Source organism: Nyctereutes procyonoides, unplaced genomic scaffold, assembly GCF_905146905.1.
Source record: "Nyctereutes procyonoides isolate TBG_1078 unplaced genomic scaffold, NYPRO_anot_genome, whole genome shotgun sequence".
NCBI lineage: Eukaryota > Metazoa > Chordata > Mammalia > Carnivora > Canidae > Nyctereutes > Nyctereutes procyonoides.
In genome coordinates this window covers 13,138,368-13,152,558 of record NW_026575042.1, presented here as the reverse complement: position 1 = coordinate 13,152,558, position 14,191 = coordinate 13,138,368, and the positions used below count along the sequence as shown (strand labels likewise).

The 14,191-nt window shown below is 43.9% G+C and overlaps 1 protein-coding gene across 5 annotated transcripts in view; it reads right to left on the bottom strand.

The window, feature by feature from the left end:
* OSBPL10 (oxysterol binding protein like 10) overlaps positions 1 to 14,191 on the bottom strand; it is a 293,987-nt gene that overhangs the window by 193,073 nt on the left and 86,723 nt on the right. The window contains exon 1 of one of the 5 annotated variants that reach the window (XM_055321639.1): positions 4,153 to 4,222. The exons of the other annotated variants lie outside the window; for them this stretch is intronic. The gene's annotated coding sequence lies outside the window, so the exon portion shown is untranslated. Of the gene's footprint in view, positions 1 to 4,152; positions 4,223 to 14,191 lie in introns of those variants that run through there. 5 annotated transcript variants of the gene reach the window in all.

Genomic DNA, 14,191 nt, shown 5'->3' with positions numbered 1-14,191 from the left:
GTCATTTTTTTTTTTTCCTTCTCCAGCTCACTCCTTGAAGCAAAGGAGGAAAGCCATCTTTAAATTGACATCAAGGCTCTTGATTCAGGAAGGTGGAAACCAAAGGTCTCTCCTGGGGACCCTGCAGAAGTCAGCCCATGGGTTGGGAGAGAGCCCTTGGTTCTTAAGTCAGAAGGGTACTTATAATGGGCCACTATGGGCAAGGCAAGGGCCAGGTCCATTCAGGATTTGGTGCAATGCCCATTACCTCGTCTAGTGCCATGGATACCACAGTAAACCTCTGAATGATCCCTGCCTCCCCCAAAGGCAAGCAGATGCACTGGGACACAGACTTGGGTAACAAAATTCATAGGATTCCTGGGAACAGCTGGAATTCCTCTAAGCCTCTAAGAGAGGCCAGTTTATACCCAGGGAACAGCAAGCTGGGCCTTGAGCTTCCTGCTGGTGGCCCAGGTAACCCTAAGGAACCGGAGCTCTAGGGGTCACCTGTCAGGGAACTAGCACGCTCACACAGCCACCTGTTATACTCCAGCAGACCCTTCTATACATCGTTTTCAACACCAAGAGAGAAGAACCCACTCTGCTCTGGGAGGCCATTGCAAGGTCAAAGCAGAGGGACTGCAAGTTGCCTGAATCACTCAAACAGATCTCTATAGCCACACATCTTTATAGCCTGTTTATCCACTCCACCCTTCACCTAGGAAGTCATCACAACAACCTCCCCTTTCTCCACCAGGACGGAAAGGTCTTCATCTGAGGCTCAACTTCTTCCTGGGGCCTAGAGACTCACTACAGCCCCTGCCGACTTTTCAACCTTTTCACTTTCTATTCCATTCACATTAGCCTTTCCTCTCCACCCTCAGAAGCACCACGTTGTCTCCCACCACAGGACCTTGGCTCATGCTGTTCCTCCCTGTCTAGAACAGTTACTCAAAGTGAGGCCCACAGATTTTGCCGGACGACAGATTGTTCCCAGCCTACAACAGCTTTGTAATTTGGCTTTGCTTCATCATCCAATGGCACGATCAGATGTCTCAATAAACAGTCCAAATGTTGTCCAACACACACACACACACACACACACACACACACACACACAAGAAACTTACAAGCTACATACTAGTCATGAATCAACCACAGTGTAACCGAGGGGAAGAGGAGGGGGTCCTTCACCATAGTTTGAAAAACACCTGCCCAGAATCCTATTCCCCACTCCCTAGACTATGGTTTCTTTGCCTTCTTGCCATGTTAACTTCTCAGCCTTTAGGAACAACGCAATGGCCACCAACTTGAGAAACCTCCTGATATTCAACTATTACTCCCATAAGCCCTCATAGCACCTGAAATTGTCCTTCCTGGCCTAGCCCCGATGGGAGTCTATACTTACAGGAGCATCTAATTCCATGTCTAGTTTCCCCATTAGACTCTACACCCTTTGGAGGCAGAAGTGTGTTCTCTGCCCACTCTGGACTGCACCAGGCACCAAAGCACCTAGGTCACTACCGTGAACTCAGAAGCACTGCAAAAATTTACATTTTTGAGGGATGCATGGCAATACTCAACACAGGTCAGATACTGTGCACATACTAATTAAGGTTGTTTTCACAGTTTCAATGTCAGATTGCATGATATTCCTTTGAACAACATCGCATCTCTGCAAAGTAGAGTTTTCAGCGAGTGCTGGGATAAAAAGCAGACGTCAACATGGAACAGGAAAAAAGGGTACCAATGCCCAATACGATTCCAAGGTTTGAGAAGCCACGTGGGGCCCACAGGTGCATACATCCCATCCAGAAGAACTGAGGGTTATTTAAACAAGTATATTCTTTTCCATTTATGTTTATTATTATTTTTACAAATATCAAAGTACTAAAACAAACATTTATGAACTTGTTTGGAGCTAACCACTTAATAAATAAATGAAACTTAGGGTGCTTCTTCACATATAAGCACCATGAAGCAAGAAAGTTTACAACCCTCTGATCTGATTCCTTCTCACAGCAACCCAACAATTACACATTGTCATTCCCAATTTACAGATATCCAGAGACCCAGAGAAACTCACAATCCAAGGGCCAGGCTTGGTTGGCTCCAGCCATCACAAACTCCCCTTTGTCATGCCAGTCCTTCCTTGTCACTTCCTCTGAATCCCTACTTGCTCAGAAACTTTATTCTCCCAGCCTTCCTGTTTCAACAGAACTAACCTAGTGAACTGGAAGCTCCCTTCCTGGCAGCAGAGGCACCCACTCCCCTCCCGTCCGATTCGGCAGGGTGCAGCCACTTCATTAGTGCCCCATCCCCCAGGTCCCAGTCCTCCAGAACCCCAATTCCTCTAAGAAATCTTCTACTCTTAATTATTTTTAACATTCTGAGTAGCCTGGCCAAGACTATCTAATCTTACCCATCTCCCTCCCTCCTATACCTTAGGCCATGATGATAATAAAGAGAGACTTCCAGATTCCATGATTAACATGGATAAATCAAGATATAGAAATGTATCCCAGACAGAACCATTCAAAATTAAAGTCCCTGCTCCAGCTGTATCCAACATCACCTGAGAGCTCATTTGAAATGTAAATTGTTGGGCCCCATTCAAGACCCTGGAATCTGAAACTCTGGGGAGGGGCCCAGGAAGCTGCATTTTAAGCTTCCAGGTGATTCTGATGCAGATCAAGTTTGAGAAGCATAGGCCTAAAAGCTCATCACCAAATCCCTTTCTTCCTCTTCCAGGAGACACTGCCAGAATATATTCCCCAGATTCCCTTGCAGTTAGGATGTCACCACTTGAATTTTAGCCAGTAGGATGTGAGCAAAAGCAATGCAGGCTTGACACACAAAACACATTCACACACACACACACACACACACACACACACACACACACACACATTCAATCTCTCACACATTCACTTTCTCTCATACATTCACAGGTTGGAAACAGAGACAACCTGCAGGTGAACTTGGGAACCTCGGCAACAACTATGGCAAAGAGGTGGGGGGCCAGGGTCCCCGAATCATCACCTGGAAGAGTCACCTGTTAAGGAGCAGCCACATCAGACTGGTACACGAATAAGGAAGTTCTGTTGAATTAGGCCATTAAGATCAAGATATGTCACAGCAGTTAGTCTTACAAATTTACCAAAAATAAAGTCTTTATTTCTATTTGCATGTCCTATTTTTAAAAATTTTCTTAAAGATTTTATTTTTGAGTAATCTCCACACCCAACGTGGGGCTTGAACCCACAACCCTGAGATGAAGAGTCAGTCGCATGCTCCACTGACTGAGCCGGGGGGGGGGGGGGGGCTGTCCTACTTAAGATTTGTTCCTACTCCTTTCTGTGTGGCGAAAACCAAATTCGATGAGAGAGCCAGGGTAATTTCTGAGCTGCCAATGATCAAATTATTTAAGTGCTGACCCTGCCTTCTCCTTAGGAGTAAATGTTTTCGACTTGACCTATATTTAATGTCATTGTGACTGTAGCTCTGCAGACACCGCTCCCGGCAAGGCAGAGCATTAACAGTAATGATCCTTACAATGTAGGGAAGGACACGTGGCGCCCACCGCAGCACTCTGTGCCCTCCACCACCACCCGAGGCCTCAGCTGAAGCATCCCCCATTGATCCACTTTACTGGGGAAGTAGAAAAGGAAGGGGATCTGAATAGGCTTCAAGGGAAAGGCATTATGCCACGGTCTGAATGGAGAAAAGGCTTGACATCTTTCTCCTTACTGTTTCTACCAGCTCCTCATCGATTAGGAACCTGTCAGCTTTCCTCTCTCCTAGAGGCAGCTTCCCAAATTCATCCTGTTTCAACAACTTATTGTATATTTGCAAAGACATTATTCAGAAGCTGGTGCAAAGAAATGAACTGAATGTTTTTCTTTTGCCCAAGAAGGATGACAGAGTAACCAAATGATGTCACATTATGCAGGATATGGGGATGCATTAATGATTTTTTCACAATACGTATTTCAAACTTACATCTTAATTTTAACCTGTCGTAGATGTAAAAAAAAAAAAAAATTCCATGGCGTCCTGAAATACTTTAAATGCAAAGTTTGAATCATGTGCATTAAGGAAGGTCATCAATAATTTACTAGTCTTCTAAAGACAAAAACCACTGTGTTTGGAGAGAGGTGATGGAGTACCTACCATCAGATTAAAAACCGTAGCGGACTCAACAAAGTGTTCCCTCGGGATGGCCTCCAAAAGGTAAGTTAGCTTGTGTCACTAAAGGTGAGCGCTGTCCATACGGCATTAAGGAGGGCAACCCCGGTTGCTCAAATCCCCTGGGAGGAAAGAAATTAAATTTGGTTTCCCACAGGGTCATGGCTCTGTCAGTACTGCTGTTCGGAACTTGGAGCTATACCTGAAAGTCACAGCTTTCAAGCTAAATAGGAAAAGTTAACCATATTTCTAAGTGATATTTCATAAACCCAAGTGAAATTGCTAGATAAAATCCTAAAACATTCTTTCAGGTCTTTCCTTCTAGAGAAATGATTAAGACAAACCTAATTCCTATTTTAAAAAAAAAGATTTTATTTATTTATTTGAGAGACAGCATAAGCAGAAGGGAGAGGCAGAAGCAGACTCCCTACTGAGCAGGGAGCCTGACTAGGAGCTTGATCCCAGGACTCTGAGATCATCTTGTGAGCCAAAGGCAGACACTAAATGGACTGAGCCACCCAGGGGCCCCTCTTATTCATTAAAAAAAAAAGAGTATCTTCAAACTTTAGCATGCAACATGATGTGCAGGTGAACTTAATTCATACAGACTGAGCTTATTTTATTTGCTGTGTTAACAAAGCAAAGAATATGCTGTGGAGAAAGAACCAGGGGAGATATGCTGTGGAGAAAGAACCAGGGGAGAACTCAAACCCAAGAAGAGAGCTATCTTAAATGCTAGAAGACCAGCTTCCTGGGGGCACCCCTGGCCAATTCCAAAACTGGGAGCCATGGCAAGTGGCAGGCCCCTTCATTGAAAGGGCTGAGGACCAGCCATTGCCTACTGCTTATCCTTCAGACAAACCTGACTACTTTAGAAACACTGCACAAATGCACGCACACACTCATCCCTACATATATACATACTCACACACTTGACACTCACATGTTCTCACATGCACTTGCACATATGTGCACAGATACTTGAGTTCATGCTCACACTCACATCCACATTTTTGAACTCATGTGCTCATACCCCCATACACTTTTACACACTCAAATGTGCATACACATTCACATTCCCCTGCACATGCTCTGACTCCCTTACACACAGTCAGCAGTGGCCCTTTCCTAGCACTGATTTCCAACTCTTGCATCCCTCAGGTCATCTGTCTGCACCTGTAGCCTCTTGATCTCGCCCAGCTGCCTGACAGTTTCATTACGGTTCAACTTTAGGATCTGGAAGTTGAAAAAACATACATTTTTACATTGGGAGCAGGGAGGAATGGGGCCTGGAAGCACACCAACCACCATGGACCAAACTCCAGCCAGGGGCAGAAATGTGACAGGCAAGAATGGGAGTCAGGCATTGGAAGCTCACTGATGTGGACAGGAAAGTTGCAACCAAACCACGAGAGAATTATAAAGAGAAAAAAAAATGCAGTGGAAAAAAAAAATCTTCCTTTGAAGACTAGCTTTGCCAGACAGGCTGGTCCTGACAAAAAACTAAATCATTTCATCTGAATTGAAAGGTGAAAATTAAAATGACAAGAACAAAGGTCCTGGGAAGAAGAGGTTCTCGCCTCTCCTGATGTCTGAGCAGACACCTTTCATACCTGTGTTATTTCTAATAGGTTGTCAGGAATCTTCCTATCTCCCCGGAGGCTCAGCCCCTCGTCTCCACACCTGATGCTAGGGCCAGAGCCTCAGGGACTGCCCCCTGCCTGCCAGACCTGCCACCCCCATCCCCACGTGAAAGAGAACTAAGGATCCAGCTCTTGCTGACCACAGGTGGACAGCAGTAGGGCCTCAGCCTCCTTGGGCACCCTGTCTTCTGAGAAGCTCCTGCCCTGACTTCTGGAACTCACCAGACACGACCTTGTTTCCACCAAGGACAACAGCAACTTTAGTCTTCCACTTAAGACACTTTTCTGGATGGATTATTTACCACCTTGACTCTTTCGGAACCCCAGGCTACCAGCACATCAGATTGGCAGAGCCAGAGACCCTGTCACAGAGGCTGGATTCCTCCATGTTCGCCTTCTGTCCCTCTCCCTCAGGCCCACACCACTAGAGGACTTGCCAGCTGAAGGCACAGGGCTGCCAGCGGTGGTGCTTTCCAGCGTGACGCACCCAGATTCCTCGTTCCAGCTCCCACCCCATTCCCTCCTGTCTACAGCCAATCAAAATAGCACCATTTCTGACATCTAGAATCACCTTTCCAAAACTTCCCATCTACTGTTTGCAGAAAATTAAAATGAGGAAACTCAGCAAAGAACAGCAACCTCAGTATGTGGAAGAGGAGGGGAAATATCAAATTGCGGATATCTTTTCCTAAATTCACCTTAAGTCTTCAAATGTAATACCATCTGTTGGCCATTTTTATTGAGCCCTTCTCCTCTCCAGAGAGCAACCCACTGAAGCTCTCCACAACTCTTTGGAGCTGCCAGTCACATTTGAGAGGGCATTTATGCATAGCCAGCTTGGTCCATAACACCTCATCACGGTGGTCTCCTCTCGGCAAAGGGTTCACAATCATAACCCTTCGAGTTTCTTTGCTTGGGAGAGAAGATAGATCTTCCAGAATTTCTCTCAAGATAACCTGGAGAGGAAGTGCCAAAACCTCACAAGTTCCAAGACACAGCCTCTGCAGGCCACCTCAATCCTGGCCAAGGTTTAATGCCTAAAATCCTCTTAACTCTTGTAATTTGTGATGATGGGATGGCAGATGGGATGGCCATGTTATACCTCTGTGGATTCCCAATCCATCTGAGTTTCTCATGTAATCTGAAATTGCAGGTGAAGGAGGGCAGGGAAGCAGGCAGCCTGGCAGGTGGCAGTTTAACACTTGAAGGGAACTTACATAGGAGGCCTGGCAGGTGGCAGTTTAACACTCAAAGGGAACTTACATAGGAGGCTTGTCTTGGGCGGCAGAAAGATGAATCCATGTGCCCACCCTCTAAACCTTAAAGGTTTATAAAGAGGCCTTTGCTGAATGCGGTCACACATACCATGCAGGTGTTCTTCCCATCACATCACCAATTTCAGGGCTGTGTTCTTGGAGCAGCCTTTGGGAACAGAAAAGCCAAGAGGAACCCACATTTCAAGGACAGGGTAAGGGGCGAGGAGCCTCCAAGTTCCTGAGTCCAGCTCACAGGTCAACTGGTGGTCATGTCTTCTTGATGACCATAGTCATTCCAATAGTCTCCGCTACCTACAACTCAACTTATGATCAGATTTCCACCACTGCCACCACCATGCCCATCCCCCAAAACACCACAAGGCAGAGATTCCAACATCCTCCAGAAGGTACTAAATTATCAGGTCTTAAAGCTCATCACCAACCAGGCAGACAAGTATACTCTATTACATGAGAATTATGTAAGAACTCGGTTATTCACAAACATTCAGGCATGCAATACAACAAGCCCAATCTCAATCGATCAGAAAAATTTAGTCTGATATGGTTCTATAGCAGAACCATTATGCTAGCTCTCAGACATCTTAAAGATATATAAGCTCAACCATTAGTAAAAATAACTGTTCATCTTTACAGAGCACTTTCTACACGCACATGTATTATTACTCATATTAACTCATTTATACCTCCCAGCAGTCCTACAAAATTGATGTGATCATAACTGCTTTCTACAGAGAAAAAACTCAAGTGAAAAAAGGTTACCTTGTTCAAGATCTTACAGGAAATCATGGGGCTAGATTTTAACTCAGGCAATCTAGCTAGATAGCTCATAGCTCTAAACCATTAAGATACTCATGTGGATTAAAATACAGTTTTCACCGCAATGATGCAAAAACAGAATCAAAAATACATAAAGCAAACTGATAGAAAAGTAAAGAGAAAATAAAATATAGATTGGGAAGTTGTAGAATCCTATCATCACCCAGAACTGAACAGATACACAGAAATTACATAGATTTAAGATAACATAGTACATTTTAAATTTTACAAGTAATTGTATACCCCAGTGGAAAATAGGGCTTCATTTTAAATGTGCATGGAACATTTTCCAAAACATTGCCCCGGAACACCATTAAGAAGTAGAAGTATTATAGATCACATTCTTTACAGTTCATAGTAAAATGGTATGATAAAGACTTCAATTTTGGGGTGTGATCCTGGAGTCCTAGGATCAAGTCCCGCGTCGGGGTCCCTACATGGAGCCTGCTTCTCCCTCTACCTGTGTCTCTGCCTGTGTGTGTGTGTCTCTCATGAATAAATAAAATCTTTTAAAAAAAAGACTTCAGTTTAAAAAAAATAAGTAGTTTTAATAATATAACATTTAAATATAATTGTCATATAATTTAATATTAATTTAAAGAAAAATAAGGGTGAATATGCTAGAGTGGGGAGGGCATAACAGAGGCAAAACCAAAATAAAAGTATTGACATATTTCTAAATTTAAAAATCTCTAAAAAATAATCCATAAATAAAGTTGACAACCAATAGTGTATAGGTCAAAAAAATACTGAACTATCTAGCCTTCCAAAAAGAACATTTCTTTCAGTTTGGGCCGGCCACTTCCTGCTTTATGAATCAGCGAAGCAGCTTATTAAAAATGTGAGTTTCTGACTCCAACCCACACCTAGAGAATCAGAATCTTTGTGGATAAGGTCAGGAAATTTGGAATGTGAATTTCAAAGTTTCCCTAAAACACCCTACAGTAGAAGATCCAGTGCAAAATCAGAGACAGAAGAAAACCTTACAGGCTGTTCACCACCCTGGTTTTCTTCTCCTTGGTCAAGCTTTCCCTCACAATCCTTCATCCAGCAAACGTCTAAGCACCCACATGCCCATACAACCAAGCAGCACTTAGGCGTGAGATGACCTCATTTTGTCTTAGTCTGATCGAGCCCAAGCCCACTCCTAAATCACAACAACCCAAGCAGTTTATTTCTTGGCTCTGTCACTCTGAAGTATTTTTGAGAAAGATTTAAGGAAAAGTTACAAAACTACCTGGCATAAGCTCCTGCATAAGCAGATCAACCAGCATTATTCAGGTGCTCCCCTGGGCACAGGGGCCCAGGGGCCAGGTTGAATGAACCACCTAAGGATTAAGAGCCAGCAGGCGGCAGGCTGCCGCCTCGGGAGCCACCTGATAAAGCACCAGCATAAGTCAACGTTAACTTTGAAAACAAGATTTGATGCACTGTGCTTGGATTTGATCTATGATGAGATTCAATCTGCTTTTAAAGACTAGGTGATTTAATTCCAAAAGCAAGAACTGAGACCTAACAAGGATTAATACAGGCTTGCAGAATATTGCCTCTCACCTTCTGAACTATTAACTCTTGAGTTTCCAGTGCCTTTAGGGAAGAACTTCGCACTATTCTAAGTAAACTGTAAAATATCAAGTGCACAGCTCACATTTTCACCCTGGCCATCGACAACACAGGTAACTTACACCTGGGGATCCTTACAATGTGTTGAGTATTGAATCAAGTCCCTGCTTTGTACTGTAAGGTTGAACACCCACATCAAGTCACATTGAAAAAGATCCTGGGGGATCCCTGAGTGGCTCAGCGGTTTGGCGCCTGCCTTCAGCTCAGGGCGTGATCCTGGAGTCCCAGGATCAAGTCCCACATCGGGCTCCCTCCATGGAGCCTGCTTCTCCCTCCGCCTGTGTCTCTGCCTCTCTGTCTCTCTCATGAATAAATAAAATCTTAAAAAATATAAATAAATAAAAGAAAAAGAAAAAGATTCTGATACTCAGTAAAGCCCCGGGGGGTAAAGAAGGGTGGGCATCCCCAGCCTGGCTCCCATCAAGATGAAGAGAGCGGAGAAGCTGGCCTGTGGAGACCCACCAGGGGAAGCAATTCAGATCATTAAGATTCCTAGGCTCAGCTTTGCTCCCAAATATCTAACTCAGTCAGGCCCTAAACCCCACTGTCCTTGGGTCAAAGAATTGTTTATTTCTCCCTAGAGTGACACAGCACAGAAGCAAGCAGCGGAACTTGGTAGTAAGAGACCCGACCATGGCCTAGACAGGTGGTTTTCAAGCTTTAGCTGCATCAGAATCACCTGGAAGCTTGTTAAAACACAACTCCTTCAGGCCCTCCCCCCAAGTTTCTGATTTGGGAGGTCTGGGGTGGAGCATGAGAATTTGTTTTTTTTAAGAGTTTTATTTATTTATTCATGAGAGACACAGAGAAGAGGCAAAGGGAGAGGCAGGCTCCCTATGGGAAGCCTGATGGGGGACTCAATCCCAGAGTCCTGGGATCATGACCTGAGCCAAAGGCAGATGCTCAACCACTGAGCCACCCAAGTGCCTCAAGAATTTGAATTTCTAATGCATTCCAAGGGGAAGGCTGATGTTGCTGATATGAACACACCTCAAGAACCACGGGTTCTCATTTTGGTGACAAGATACCTAATCCTCTCTGAGCTTTGATGTTCAGGTCTACAAAAGCAGAAACTGACCGATTCTCTTTTGCAGACTATTCCACCATCGCTGTGCCTAAAGATCTGTTGGGTTATGAAACAAGGGCTTCCAAAAGCACATGTCACTTTTCCAAATGCAGACAGTAAATCAGATCTGACGCTGATGTTCATATTGCACTGTGTCAGCAGTTTAGTTAACTGACTACAATGCCAACAACACAGAACTTAAAACAAGGACCTGGATCTGTTCTTCTGTTGAGGTGCCACGGAAATACTATTTGGCAAGGACTAGTACCTGATTCTCAACATGGCCAGCTGTACACAGGTTCTTTGATATGCATATCAATTTTTTTTAAGATTTTATTTGAGACAGAGAGCAAGAGAGCCCAGTGGTGGGGGAGGGCAGAGGCCGAGGGAGAAGCAGACTCCCAGCTAAGCAGGGAGCCTGATGTGGGGTTCGGTCCTAGGACCCCAGGATCATGACCTGAGCAGAAGGCAGACACCTAACCGACTGAACCACCTAGGCACCTCTGACATGGATACCTTTATTCATGGATAAAGAAAAAAGAATCTATATAAGTACAACTTTCTGAAGAAATTTGAAGAAAATCTAGTTCCAAAACTAGGTTTTATTTGTAATAATTCATTTCTTTAAAAAACATTTTTTGGGGGGACACCTGAGTGACTCTGTGGTTGAGTGTCGGCCTTTAGCAGACATTCCTCTACCCTGCCCTGCATCAGAGCTGGGACCTTGTCTATACCCCCACCCAACCAGTGTATCCTTAGCACTTGGCACAGGATACCTAGCACATTGCAGGGACTCTGTAGGGAAGAAAAAAAAAAAAAGATTTTATTTATTTATGAGAGAGGCAGACATAGGCAGAGGGAAAAGCAGGGGAGCCTGATGCGGGACTCAATCCCAGGACCCCAGGATCACGACCTAAGCCAAAGTCAGATGCTCACCCACTGAACCACCCAGGTGCCCCAATATTGAAGTTCTTAAAAGCTTAATAAAAACTGATGGTCAGACTCCTGGGCGGCTCAGTCAGTGAAGCTTCTGCCTTTGGCTTAGGTCATGATCCCAAGGTTCTAGGATGGAGCCCCCCATCGCACCCCCTGCTCCATGGGAGTTTGCTTCTCTTTCTCCTCCCTGCTCGTGCTCTATTTCACAATCTCTGTTGCTCTCTCTCTCTCTCAAATAAATAAATCTTTAAAAATAAAACACTTCAGTCTTCCTAGTACTAGCCTCGACCAAGGTGGAGCAGAATTACCACAGGGGTACAATCAACAAGACTTGATGATGAACAGGGAATTAAGTGTGGGGAATTCTGCAACTGAGAGACTTACAACTTCCAAGAGATGTCGATTAGCAGTTGGATGAATGGAACTGGAGCCCAAAGAAGGTCTGAGCTACGGCTATCAAGTTAAAACCACCTGTAAATAAGGAGCCATTGAGGCCAAAGGCATGTATGAGATTCACAGAAAGATGATACTGGATGAGAAGGGGAGGCAGGGAGGAGTACTCTTAAAAGGAAGACAGGGTTAGGGGGGTTGGGGGGGGATGGTAAATCTAATCATAAAGAGCAAAAGAGATAGAGAGCATAAGGCAGAGCTAGGAGGAAACCAGAATCCCAGAAAGAGAATGTTTAGGAAAGGAGGCTGTGACCCGCTGTGTTGAATGCTGACAAAATGTCGGTGAGATAAGAACTGAAATGTGCTATTTGTGACCATACACTGATCTGTTTATTTCAAGATTCATGGAGTGCCATGACCCTACCTTACTGTCAAGCACATCAGTTCTTGTGGATGCAGCAAGCACAAGAAAGAAAGAAAAGAATTTCTCTTATCTTCCAAATATTTATTGCCCAAGTTTACCAGATGTTTCCGAATATCCATGTTCTACTTTTACTGGGAGCAGTGGAAAGATTACTGGGTTGAAACCAGAGTCTACAACTTCTGCTCTGGCACGGATTAACTCAAGGTCTGAAGCCAAATGTAGCAGAGACCACTGACTACCCAACCCAATATTCATTTTCTCTTCTCTATCAAATTAAGAGAACTCCAATTTTTAGCTAGGCACAGTACACTATGCCTGAATACATTTTGCAATCTTCCTTTTAGCTAGATGTGGTCATGTGACTGAGTTCTAACTAATGAGGAAGAGTAAGGTATTAGAGTCCTTCCCCTGTGTTTTTGGAAGACAGATATCATAGCTGGAATTCCAACATTCCAACTTAGAAGATATGGCCACAGCCTGTGGATGATGAAGCAGAAAGTTGGAAGGAGCTTGGCTCTTTGAAATCTGTTGACACCATCTCCTGCTGCTGCCAACACCAACCCTAAAAAGCTTACCTCCAAACTCCTTTTAGGTGACATAAAAACAAAGGCTGCAGATAAGAACTACCTGGTGTTAGAGACTGACTTTTGTCCTCCCCACATTCATATGTTGAAGCCCTAACCTCCAATGTGACTGTATTTGGAGATAAGGCCTATAAGGAAGAAATTCAGGTTGAATTAAGTTACAACAGTGGGGCCCTGGTCTGGTTAGAATTAGTGTCCTTACAAGAAGAGACTCCAGAGAACAAGCTCTCTCTCTCTCCCTGTGCATACAGCAAGATGGCAATCATCTACAAGCCTAGAGAAGAGGCCACAGAATGAAACCCACCTTGTTGGCACCTTGCTCTCAGACCTCCGGTCTTCATCACTGAGAAATAAATTTCTGTTCTTTAAGCCACCCAGTCTGTGGTATCTTGTTATACCAGCCGGAGCAGACTAAAACACCCAGTTACAAGGCCCACGCCCCTGCATGCACACAGACCAATTAAATCAGAATCTCTGGGAGTGAAACCCAGGCATTGGTAATTCTCCAAGCTGCCCAGGTGATTGCAATCGCAGCCAAACTTGAGAGCCAGTGGTTGATTCCATCTATTAATCACATCTGAACACTATTCCTAACTGACACACCACCCCATTTGACTCCTCTTCCTGAGCCATCCAGTATGCACATCGTTAAAATGGGATTACAATGCTCACTACCTCCATCAATATTTAGCAAGCCTGCTATATGCCAAATACTGAGGATAGATGGGTAAACAGTGAAGTTTCTGCTTTCAAGAAGCTTATGGTTATATTATCTGAAAAGATAAATGAATTTCTTCTATGAACAAAAGCAACAAATTATATAACTATTATAACTATTTGGGTTAAACACAAAGCAGAACCCAGAAAAAGGAACATGGGCGAAAGGAGCAATCATATCACCATATTAAATGAAAAGTAACAACCTATTATAAACCTAAATGATATTTCAGAAATCACTTACCAATTAATTGCTGAGAATAACTTCATGTTAGTGTTATATGCCCATTACACACACACACACACACACACACACATATATTCACACACAGCATTAGAAATTGTGCTTAACATCTACATTTATTTATGATCATCAGGAATAAGGGAATATTATTTCCAGACACTCAAAATCCAAGAACTTATGACAGATACATGAATGAGGTGTTTACCATTAATCATAAAGTTTTCAAAACAGACTTTCTTTAGAGTCCCACACAATAGATCGCCATCACATCTGCAGAAGATAAAGAGTTACTATACCATTTTCA